At 43.7% G+C, this 12791-nt stretch overlaps 1 protein-coding gene and 1 long non-coding RNA gene across 2 annotated transcripts in view; one reads left to right on the top strand and one right to left on the bottom strand.

The window, feature by feature from the left end:
- The window catches only part of LOC131195508 (cadherin-7), a 133203-nt gene extending 128584 nt beyond the window's left edge, over positions 1-4619 (bottom strand). Inside the window, exon 1 of the mRNA XM_058177469.1 lies at positions 4411-4619. The gene's annotated coding sequence lies outside the window, so the exon portion shown is untranslated. The remainder of the gene's footprint in view (positions 1-4410) is intronic.
- Positions 3781-5960, top strand: LOC131195509 (uncharacterized). The gene is made up of 3 exons (XR_009154472.1): positions 3781-3942; positions 4226-4400; positions 5838-5960. It is a non-coding gene; the product is annotated as an uncharacterized LOC131195509 (long non-coding RNA).
- Positions 5961-12791: the final 6831 nt, after the last annotated feature.

The following is a 12791-nucleotide window of genomic DNA, read 5'->3' as shown; positions in this document are numbered from 1 at the left end:
CCCCAAATAATTCAGTGTTATGGAATTGACCAAATGTTGACCCTGATTCTTACTATCTCTTGAAATACCCTTTACAGGAAAACAGAGACAACGCTTTCTTGAAAATCGTATCTATGAAGGTCACCAAGAGTAAGTCCTTCAGCTCTGAGCTCTTTATTTGAAGCAACTCCCACTGTGTTGTAATAATCCTAATGTTGATTAATACCCACGGCATCTGAACGATCACTCCTTCAATACTGCCGAAGCAGCAAGTTTGTCCCAGGATAAAAGATCACACGTAGTTACAAGCTTTACAATTCATCATTTTGTTTCAGAATTCCCCTAAGAAAATTGTCACAACTTTTGCTCCTTCCTGTGGGTTTTTACTCTAGTCTTGGGATTTTTCTTTTCCTTTTTTAAAATTCACAATCAATGCTGTATTTTTTTTCCCTGTGAACAGTTGCTTTTTAAGAGAAGGAAGTTACAGTATGCATTATATAATTAACTGACAATTAATTTAGCTTACAAGTGCTGATTCGGAATACAGTTTATTGGAAAAAGTCTGGAAAGACTCCTTTAGGAAGATAGGTCTTTGAAACTCAAGCTGCATAATTCAGGTCATACAACTTTTTCTAGTAAGTATACTAAATTCCAAACACTTGCTCTTGTCATTAAAAATGAATGTCATACAGTAACACATATATTTTGTGAAATCTGAATGAGTGCCCACTGTCCTATCCTGTTGTCTTGCTATACTGTTCTAACTTCAGGTTCCCTCAAAGGCTGCAAGTTTACCCACAAGCAAAAGGCACATTTTTGTGAACAGCACAGCTTTCTACAAATAGGAAAATAGAAAAGCAACTACAATCCATTACAGGAGGCTCAAGAAATAGTGCTGAGTTGTAACAATTTGAATTGCTTTGATAAAAGGGTGCTTTGATTTGAGAAACAGAGCTGAAGAATCCAAATCATTCGTTAACCAAAGTCAGAAGAAGCCTTTCATATTAATGAAAGACAAATCACCTTCTAAACTTTTCCAATCTATTTCAAATATGCATTGGCCAGTTCAAGTACTGTATGTAGAGAAGGATTCCACTGCATCTCTTTGAATGCTTTGTCCTTTGTAATGGCAGCTTCCCTTGCTTGCCCTGATGATCACATAACCAACCCTTAGTCCTTCTATAGCGCATGTTCCATCATTTGAACTGAAGATACAAGGATGACCCTGATGTCCATATGCAAACAGGGGGAAAGAAACACTCTGTTCCACTCTGATCTATCCTATAGGCATTCAGATTCTAGCAGTCATTTTGCCATAATTTCCATGGATGACTTTGTGACAGTTCCCTGCAGAGCCATTATATTCCCAGAGGAGGCACTCATGTACTGCTGCTTATAGCTGCATGTACAGCTGTGGCAAAGGCTGAGGTAAGCATCATCTGTCTTTACTATGCTCCCTCTCCAAGCAAGGTTTAGCTGATGCCTTACTGCTCCTGAAAAAGCAGGACAATGGAGCTGGCATTGAAATATATTCAGGAATAAATAGTGCCCAATCAACTAAAGTAAGTGAGGATAGTAGCTTCTCAAAGGTGTCCCTGAAATAATTGGTGGTGACATAGCCAATGAGGTGCAAATTCAAGTCTCAGTTTGTCCCAGGCTATGCCATATAAATAACTGTCTAGCTATTCAGATCCGATGTCAGTTCCCTTAGAAGTTGATATGAAGCAACTTATGATTAGCCAACTGCATTTGGAGGTCTTTCAGAACTAAAACAATCACAATCACCCCGCTTTGGGGGAAAAGGACATTGATTTAGAATGAATCAAGTAGGTATCCATATGAGTGGCAAACAAAAGCTTTGAGAAGAGGATTTTTCTAAATATTAAGCATACAGCTAAATATTTAGGATGCTGCTCTAAGGCACAACACACAAAGGATAAAGGCTGTATCTTTCACAAAAACAACTGGCTGAACTACAATTCCACAAAAGTTCTACAATACACTTTTACAGATTAGAGTTCATAAACAAGTAGAAGGAAAGTTGTGAAAGTAATGTTAATACCATCCTTCCAACCTACCAAGATATTTATTAATTGTATTATTCTACTTTGTACAGATAACCTTGTCTTTTGGTAAGAATTCAGCAATGTCACACACACACAAACACACACACCACTTATGAATGGGGGAAGTTTTCTCTTTCAGATTAATCAACTCAATCCTTCTAGATGTAGTTCTAAAAAAAGCTATAAACTTTTGACATTTACATTCGAAGAGCCTTATTGATTTGGGTAGTAGATTATATATTGCTATGTTCTGCTTACTGGTCTAATATGCCAGCAGTGATGCTTTAGTAATAGGTCTAAATCAGCAAAACCTTTTTTATTGATTCCCAGCCCCCTCCCATCAAACACTCTCAGTCTTATTTGTTGATTAGCTGATTCTTTGTCATTATTTTTAAACAAAACAAGATAACCATTTACAGCTGAACCTAGTCTTTAGGATGCCTTAGAAGCTATATTTTTCCAAAACCTATTTTTAACCACAGATTTCAAAGGTAAACATAATTGGAGTGTGTACTTTGTATGAGACTCACAGTCACAGTATGGCTAAACTCTATGACCTTGATGTTGCTTAACATACTGACAATGTAATGATGCTTCTTTCTTGCTTTCTTTCTTCAATGGTTGTTTTTATTGTTTTTATAATGTGTTGAGCATAATAGCACACTCAGCATTCCAGGTTTTCAAAACTAGTCAAGCTTACCCCATAAATTACAAATCTTATATATTCATCTTTTTGCTAAAAGGCATTTGGGGAAAGACATCTTTAGGGTGAACTTCAAAACAACTTTCACCAAGATTGGTCACCAAGGAAAAAAAACCTCATCAATCACTTCCCACTCCCCACCAATCATTACCTGATACAGGAGATTCCAGTGATTGACAATATTGGGTTTTCTGGCAAGGTACTCCTCGATTTTGTCTAACAAAGGGTTACAATCACCCCCTTTACTTTGTAGGGAAGGGGGCAAAAGAGATACACCAATAAGACTTTTGAGAAGAAACCATAATGACAAACAAGCCACTTCAACTCTGTTCTGACTCTAGATGTTACCAAACAAGGTTTCTCGATAATGACCAAAAAAAAAAGAAAGAAAGAAAGAAAGAAATATCAACGATCCCATTTGCACAATCAAAAAAGCTCACCTAGACGCAACCTTTTTTTTTTTTTCATAACTGTATCGTTTTGTTTCTTAAAGTAATTTAAGGGTAATCAGAACCCAACTGAATCACAAAAGCCAGACGTGAATATTAAGTCTTTTTTTTTTTACTTTATTGATCTAACTTGACATCTGAGCATTAAGTCCAACAAGGCAAAAAGCCAGCTCAATCTATCTAGGGCAATCTGCACACATATGCACATGAAGCAGGTCAGCAGGAAACCTTCAACCCCGCAAAGACAACCTTACAAAGTGAATGCTAATTTTAAAACATGCCCGCGTCTCGCTTGCAAAACCGGGAAGCATCGTCATCAACAGAGAAGAGTCAGCGGCGGCGAATTTTTCCCGCATCACTAGCTGTTCAGCCGACGGCATCAGCGCCCAAATAATCAGGACTAGCCTTAAAAACTGGAGGCACCTGAGTTTGCCCGCAAAAAAACTGAGAGAGGGCGAAAGGGGGTTGTTATTCGCTCCTTTCTTGCTTTTCTTTTCTTTTCTTTTTTCTTTCTTTCTTTTCTTTTCTTTTTTTTTTGCTAGCGGATTGGCGGGTCGCTTCCTTTTTCACAAGGGCGGCTGACTTGGTCCCAGCTTGCCTACGTGATTTACCGCGCCCGCCGGAGAAATTTTTCGGCGGCTTTCTATTTCTTTTCTTTTTTTAAAAAAAAAAAATGTTATTATTTTTTAGGAATGGTTTAAAAGCAGGACTTTCAAGGTTGACTCAGCCTTCCATCCTTCCCGAGGTGGGTATAAAATGAGGACACGACTGGGTTGGGGCTGGGGCAATATGCTGACTCTGTAAACCGCTTAGGGAGGGCTGTAAAGCACTGTAAAGCGGCATATAAATCTAAGTGCTGACTGCTATTGCTGCTATTGCGCCCAGCTATCTCTTTGCTGCTTGACCGATCCGGGCGGATTTGCGGGGGTGGTGGTGGTGGAGGAGATGGAGGAAGGGAAGGGGACGGATCTGCTCCCCACGAAGGCTTTTTTTCAGGACGCTAGATCTCACTTTCTCTCCGGAAAAAGCTATTGGCATCGTCGGGAACTTGGCTAGTGGAAGAACCGCGCGATGGAAAGGAAACTTCGGAATGCGGAACCGCCGGCTCGGGAGTCTCCCTGCAACCTGGCACCTGCCTTTGCCCTGAGACTAAGGAAGCGGGGTTGCGAAGAGGGCTGCGAACAAGCCCGGTTGTTCAAGGAGGTAACCTTACCGGGTCGTTTTCTTTGGGGCTTCCCTTTCGCCGCTCAGGCACCGCCGCCCGCCGCCGCCGCCGCCGCCAAAGAACCGTTAATCCAAATGGGAAGGGATGCAGCGGCGGAAAGTCCTTTGCTGCCGGTTCTCGACCATGTGCCCCTCGGCTCGGCTATAGAACTTGCTGGCTTAGGCAAGCCCCTTTGCTTGAGCAAGACTCCCCGACACAGGGGGGTTCCCTTCCGTCCAATCAGAGCACGCCCGAGAAGCCGCGAGAGCCAGTCAGCGGCGAGGGGGCGCTGCTCCTGCCGTGCGATCCCCACCCCTCCTCGCCCAATGGGCTGTTCCCGGTCGAGCGCGGCGGCGGCGGCGGCGGCGGCGGCCGTTCAGCCCGCGCGCGTCTTTTCCCTCCTCGCTGAAGAGAAGAAGCGAGCCGACTGCCGCTCCTTTGGGCAAAGCGGCTCCGCGTCGCCCGCGGGAAGGCAAAACATAAAATGAAATAAAAACGAGCGCGGAGAGAGAGATGTTTAGTCCTGCCCTGCCGCGGGAGGGGTAGAGAAAAGCGGATCTGAGATAGAGAAAAGCCTGACCCTTAGGAAGATCGAGCCCGTCCGGAGTTTCGGCAAGCCCACAGCACAGTGTAGCAGCCTCCTCCCCGCGCCCTCCCCGGCCACTTTCCTCCCCCCCCCACTCCCCCGGGCTTTGCAACCACAGCACAATCTCTCCCACGCACGCACGCGAGTGGCAATCGTCCTGCGTCAGCAATTTAGGGAACCTGCCTTTAACAACCTGCCTTTTCTCGAGGCTGAGCCTTCAAAGGCTCCAGGTGATCGAGGACATTCGCCATGTGACAGGCGGGAGTTCTCTAGGTCGGGAGGGAGTTTCTTTTTTTAGCCGCAGCTCAGGACGCCGGCGGGAACTGCAGGTGGATCATTCCTCAAGAGAGACACCCCCCCACACCAAAAAAAAAGAAGTTGTTTAATCTTTTAGGTGGAAGGAGGCTGGGTCTCTCTTCTTCTCCCCTCCCGACGCGTTATTTTCTTTTTTCTTTTTTAGGCATATCAAAAATCACTGGTGCAGGGTCCTCTTTGCAACCAGGGACGATTTTTGACTCTCTCTCCTCTGTTCTCCATCCCCCTTCCCGTCCAATTCTAGCCCTTTACCATAACTGCCCATAACCTTTGAGAAGGACCAATTTAGATGGGCATCAAAGGGGAACGGTAGGCAAGGCTTTTTCCCTTGACCTAGGGGAAGGGGAGCTTTGGCAGCTAATTTAGTGCCTAGAAAGGGATTTGCATTTAAAAGTGTATGAAAACTGAATCTGGAGGTGGGGTGGGGAGAGAAGTGTTGTATTTACAGGTAGCTTGTCATAGAAAGCAATGATCGATTGGGCTCCCTGGGCAGGAAGAGAAATCATGCCCTAATCAGAAGTTATTTTCTTTATAGGTTTGCTTTTTCCGCTTCCCCAGCCTGCCCTAGTTCTACTTTCAAAGAGAACTGTAAGTGAACCTTCCCACCCACCTTCAATCATTCCAATGCTTATCCTCCCAGTTGCAAATATGGAAGAAGGGTTAGGAGACAATCCGAACTTGAGGTGGTGACTCCAGACCTGCTGCTCTGGTTATGGATCTGAGGCTTAAAAAAACAATAAAACCATTAGATGAAAGAATGTTGCATTGTTTTTCAAAGAAAATCCCCAACAACCTAGATTCAAAGTCCAGGAAGGTAAAGGATTGCGATAGTAGAGAGATGCTTTCCAGGGAGTACAGTCCACGAGCAAGACCCAGTCCTGTTTTTCCTCACTGAAGGCAGCAGGAGATCCAGTAAGGCCCTTTGAAAATGATCAAAATATAACCAACTGACCTTAGAGTACTGCAAAGCTACTATCCATAATCATTAGTTACTCAGAGGTAAATGCCATCTTCTGAGGGGAAAAAAATCAATTAAGGACACAGGTTTATCCACACTTACTAGGAACAGAGCTTAATTGGCCATAGGGGGACATATTCTTTCAGCAGCATTCCTATGACTGAATATCATTTTGGTAATATTTTTATTAATCAATATAAATGTAATAAAAGTATCTGAATATATGCAAGTGCAGTTCTCCATTCTGTGTGCTGCAATATGACCGTCTCACTAGATTTAGGAGAATAATGCATGCAGCATTATTCCCTAAAATCTGGAATCCCCAGTAGGTTTTCTTATAAATATTACTTGCACTGTCCTAACAAACATAAGACAATAGTTACATTTTCAAAATCAGGATAAGAAAAGCTAAGAATTTTTTTTCTCTCTCTCTCTAGTTCAACCTGAGTTTTTTCTCTCTCCCTTCAGTTAGCAGCTCCCTTTGCAACCCAGGATTTTTACTGGTTCTATCTGTTGTTTACCTTATTAAGCATTTCTTATTTCTAGAATGAAAAGGAAAGTGTGAAAGAAGCAGGTTGCAAGTGGGATTAAGGGAGGGAGACTGATTCCAGAAGTAAAGAAAAAAAGAAGCACATAATGTTCAACTTAATAAGAAAAACTTCATGTTCTAAAAAAAAAAACTAGAATGAAGTGGAAGGGTTGGCAGGATGCTTTTGGAAGGCTGAGTTGCAAGAGGAGAGCAGTGCAGAAGTTTGCAAAAAGACTGTGATAGGAAGCAACTTTGCACATCCAGATGGACAGAATCTAAACCGACTGAATAGACACTGCAGCTAGTGCTGTTTCATTCCGTCAGTCAGATCCTCAATGTTCCCAGAAAGGAAAGCTAAGAAACTCTTGATGGTGTCATTCAGAACTGGAAAATAATTTTCATTCCTAATTCTGACAGCCTGATTTAACTGTTGCAATGCCATCTCCTTCCCCGAACATTTCAGTTTGCCAAGATTTTCCCCATCTTGGATTGACTGCAAGTGGATATATGGAAGGTTTGCTCTAGGCCACAGGTGTCAAACTCGTGGCGTCACTATTGCTGTCGTGTGATGTTTTGCGACGTTTTTTCCCTTCACGGAGGTGGGGTGGGCATGGCCTGCGCATGACACACCCAGCCCACGGGCTGTCAGTTTGACACCACTGCTCTAGGCCGTCTTCATTTAGCAGATCGGGGCCTACTGCTATAAAGTGAGGTCAATTTCAATATGAAATTCTTACTTTATACTAGGAAGTATGTCTATATGACTTCAATCAGTGTATGATGCTTTCAGTTATGAGTCAGAGCGCATATTAAAGTAACTGGGAAACAACACAAATGAAATCTAATAAGGCTAACCTGTCTTCTCACAGCTTCTCACTCAACCATAATTTTTGTGAAAGAAGAAAACCATAGATATAAAAGATTAACCTATATACTAGGAAGATGCACGGTACCTTTGAAAGTTACTGGGAACTCTTATGTTAAAACACTTTGATGCTTACTATATGCAACCATACTTGGAATAATTTTGGGGTATTGCAGTAGAATTCACTAAATATCTTTTACCATCTCTTATTTTATGTTAACCATTTAATGACATCAGGTATCCTGCTACTTTGGAGTGAGCAGTGTGCAGTATGAACAAAGAAATACAAAATATAGCAGTTTCAAGTATTATCCCAAAAATGCTTTTTTTTCTTTTCTTTTTCAAGAGGCAACTGGACTATCTGTTTTTTCTTTGAAGACATTTTGCTTCTCATCCAAAAAGCTTCTTCAGCTCTGACTAGATGATGGAAGCTTTTTGGATGAGAAGTGAAACTTCTTCAAAGAAAAACCAAAAAGTCCAGTTGCCTCTTGAAAAAAACAAACACACATTTGTGACAACCATGACCTGGATGACTGAGAATCTCCATAGACATTTCAAGTATTATGCTTTTGTGTCTGGAAAAGGCGATATTTTACAGCATCTGTAAAATGCATCAATTACTTTTGACATTAATTGAAAATAATTTTCTCATTAAGTATTCTGATTTTTTTAGAGGTTTTTCTTTTGTTCCTGTAAAGGTGGTGGGAAGAACAACATAAGCTTGATAGATAACACCATCATAGTCATTTTAATATTTTGCATTTTTATTGGTATGTATTTAGTGCATTACAAGAGCTGTTTCTCCCACAATATAAATGCCAGACAATAGCACTAGCATAGTTAGTATAGAAATCACATTTTTAAGATATTTTTTTACTTGTCCTGCTAACTACAACCATGGATCACAACCATGAAAATCTAATTGAAATAAACTCTGTCTTTTGATTTGTCTTTTAGACAAACTAGCTTTTTCTTCAAAGCTCTTGTACATTTTCAAAGAAAAAAGCTGTTATGTGGATTTCTAATTAAATGTAGTTCTTTAATTCAAAGCACATTTTGAACTCTGGCAACACTGATAAGAGAATATCTCAAGAATAAAGCAGTTTTCCTTAGTTAAAAATGAAAATGGTGATGGTGTATATGTTTTGTTAATCACTGAGAAAAATCAAATATGTCGGTTTCAAATTGTACAGCTTTTGAAATGCAGCCACAAAAAAAGATACTTTTCTAAGCATAAAATCAAAGAGCAATGTGGTCCGTATCAAGTCCTCTTAACCTGATTTTTAGGTCTGTATTTTTGTTGTTATGCTTTTACTCAGAGTCCAACAACAGATTATTCTTATACTAAGCGTCCAGGGGAAAATGTTTGAACCCACAAGAAATCTATCTCAAACCTATGCACCCAGGGCTATTGATGCATTATAATAGGATCCATACAACCACAAAACATCTGCAGTATCCTTCTGTGTAGCTTCATACAGACTTGGTACAGTTAACCTGGTTGGGCACGGAAGAGGGGGGGGCTTGTTGAAATGTGCCCACCAGGCTTCCGTGCATTTCATCAGCCGAGGGCCCAGGGTAGGGGTGGAGGGGTGGCGGTTGTTATTAACGAGGTCCTGAGACCAAGGGAGGTCACTGTACCACAGATAGCTGGATGTGAATCCCTCTGTGTGAAGTGGAGTCATGGGATACAGGTGGGTTTGCTGATCACGTACCTGGCTCCTTGCAGCATGACAGCAGCCCTGCCTGAGCTGTTGGAGGTGATAGCTGGGGTGACGGTTGATACCCCCAGACTTATGGTCATGGGGAATTTCAACTTGCCATCGACCGGTGAAGCATCTGTTGCTGCTTGGGAGTTCATGGCTTCCATGACGGCCTTAGACCTGACCCAATTAGTTGATGATCTGGGGGAAACACGCTGGACTTGATTTTTGTCTCTGGACAGTAGCTAAATGATCTTGAATTAGGGGATTTAGTTATTCAACCCTTGTCATGGTCTGATCATTCTCTCCTTCGGCTGGACTTTCGAACCGCCGACCCACACCGCAGGGAGACGGAACCGACTCACTGGTTCCGTCCCAGGTGCCTGATGGACCCAGAGAGATTTCTGACGGAGCTTGGGCCATTTCCTGACGACCTGGCTCATGGCTCAGCTGAGGAACTTGTCGCCGCCTGGGAACAGGCAGCGGCGGGGGCCTTAGACCGTGTCATGCCTTTGCAGCCTCTGACCCTGCGCTGATCTCGACCAGCCCCTTGGTACTCTGAGGAGCTGAGAGAGATGAAGCGCCGGAAAAGATGCCTAGAGAGTGTCTGGAGAACCAGCCATTCTGAATCGGATCGAACACTAGTTAGGTCTTATATTCAGACCTATCTAGTGGCGATAAGAACGGCAAAACGTGAGTATTTCGCCGCCCTTATTGCATCGACAGATAATCGCCCAGCCGCTCTGTTTAGGGTGACCCGCTCCCTTCTTGCTCAGGGAGCCAGGGAAGATCCCTTGCAGGGTCATGCTGAGGACTTTGGAAAATATCTGCACGATAAAGTCGCTCTGATCTGGGACAGACTGGACGCAGTTTGGGTAGATCCAGACGGGATGACGGAGGCAGATCTTGGAGATGTTGTCTGGGATGGGTTTGACACTGTGGTTCCTGAGGACATGGACAGGATACTGAGGAGGCTGAATGCAACCACATGTTTATTGGACCTGTGTCCCTCCTGATTGGTGCTGGTCACACAGGAGGTTACACGAGGTTGGCTCCAGGGAATTGTTAATGCTTCTTTGAGGGAGGGTGTCTTCCCTACCGCCCTGAAAGAGGCGGTGGTGAGGCCCCTCCTCAAGAAGCATTCCCTGCACCCAACTGTTTTAGCAAATTATCGTCCGGTCTCCAACCTTCGCTTTGTGGAGAAGGTTGTCGAGAGTGTGGTGGCGCATCAGCTTCCTCGGTACCTGGATGAAACTGTCTATCTAGACCCGTGCCAGTCCAGTTTCCGGCCTGGGTACAGCATGGAGATGGTGTTGGTCACGCTGGTTGATGACCTCTGGAGGGCCCGGGACAGGGGTTGTTCCTCTGCCCTGGTCCTATTAGATCTCTCAGCGGCTTTTGATACCATCGACCATGGTATCTTGCTGCGACGGCTGGAGGGGTTAGGAGTGGGGGGCACCATTTTCCGGTGGTTCTCCTCCTTCCTCTCTGACCAATCGCAGACGGTGTTGGTGGGGGGGGGCAGTGATCGACCACGAGTCGCCTCTTATGTGGGATGCCACAGGGGTCGGTTCTGTTGCCCCTCTTGTTCAACATCTATATGAAGCCGCTGGGTGAAATCATCCGTGGTTTTGGGGTGAGGTGTCATCTGTACACTAACAACACGCAGCTGTACATTTCCACCCCAAACCACCCCAGCGAAGCCATTGAAGTGATGTCCCGGTGCCTGGACGCCGTACGGGTCTGGATGGGGAAAAACAGGCTCCAGCTCAACCCAGCCAAGACTGAGTGGCTGTGGATGCTGGCATCCCGGTATAATCAGCTGAGGCCATTGCTGACTGTGGGGGCGAGTCTTTGGCCCCCACAGAAAAGGTTCATAATCTAGGCGTCCTTCTGGTTGCATGGCTGTCGTTAGAAGAACATATGATAGCCGTCGCCAGGAGCTTTTTATCAGGTTCACCTGATACGCCAGTTACGTCCCTTCTTGGACCGGGATTCCCTATGCACAGTCACTCACGCCCTCATCACTTCCCGCCTGGATTACTGCAACGCTCTCTACATGGGGCTCCCCTTGAAGAGTACCTGGAGGCTTCAACTAGTCCAGAATGGGCCGCGCGGGTGATTGAGGGAGCGGCTCGAAGCTCCCATATAACACCTATCCTGCGCAGGCTGCACTGGTTTCCGGTTGCCTTCCGGGTGCAACTCAAGATGTTGGTTCTCACCTTTAAAGCGCTCCATGGCTTAGGACCGGGTTACTTACGGGACCACCTGCTACTACCGGTGGCCTCCCATCGACCAGTGCGCTCCCACAGAGAGGGTCTCCTCAGGGTGCCATCGGCCAGACAATATCGACTGGCTACCCCCAGGGGGAGGGCCTTCTCTGCGGGGGCTCCAGCCCTCTGGAACGAGCTACCCCCAGGGATACGCCAACTCCCTGACCTCCGGGCCTTCCGGCGTGAGTTGAAGACTCTTATTTCATCATGCAGGACTGGCCTAATAGTTTTTTAATGGGGGTTTTTAATAGTTTTTAGAATTTTCAGCCTATTTAAATTGATCTTTTAAATTTGTTTTTTAATTTTTATATTTGTCGTTCTTAGTTGGCTGTAAACCACCCTAAGTCCTTCGGGAGAAGGGCGGTATAGAAATTGAAATAATAAATAAATAAAATAAAATAAACTATGGAAACTGTTCTTCAGATATATTTCTTTTTATGTAAAAGCAGAGATAAGAGTCAGAGACAAAATATATTTAAGACAAATGCCTCAATTATTTATTGGGATGAGATCAAACAATTTAGATTTATTGATATGCCTCTTTTCATTTCAAAGCAGTTTCCAAATACAATTTGAAATAAACTAATGCTTAAATCGTCCCAAAGATGCTTTTCAGAAGGCAACTGGATTTTCCTGATGTTCGTCTTGAAAATCTTTCACTTCTTGTCCAAGAAGCTTCTTCGGTTCTTGAGTTCCAGCTTTTTGGATGAGAAATGAAACTTTTTCAAGAAAAATGCCAAGAAAGTCCAATTGCCTTTTCAAAAGAACCTCTGGAATTAACATGACCTGGATTATTGAGAAACTCCATAGATATTAATACTTAAATCCATGTTAATAACATTACAAAACTAAAAAACAAAACAAAACCAGCTACAGCATAACCAACCAGCAAATTGTTTACAGACCAATAGTTTTAGGGCTACACATACTGCTTTTAAAAGAAAGAAGGGCCTATCAGTTGGCTGGACCTTGTTAGAGAGCCTGGAGCAGAAATTCTGAGGTGACTTATAAGGATCATTGGTTTCACTCAATCCTTCAGATAACCTCAGCTTGTGTCCCTAGAGAGGTGATTATCAGTGGCTGCTTGCTAGTGATGTGCAGTGGGGGTAGAGTCGAGTGAGTGGAAACAAAACCTTTTTTTCCCCTCCCATCATCATCATT

This window comes from Ahaetulla prasina, chromosome 3 (genome assembly GCF_028640845.1).
Source record: "Ahaetulla prasina isolate Xishuangbanna chromosome 3, ASM2864084v1, whole genome shotgun sequence".
In the NCBI taxonomy this organism is placed as follows: domain Eukaryota; kingdom Metazoa; phylum Chordata; class Lepidosauria; order Squamata; family Colubridae; genus Ahaetulla; species Ahaetulla prasina.
This window is presented reverse-complemented; position numbering and strand designations above follow the sequence as displayed.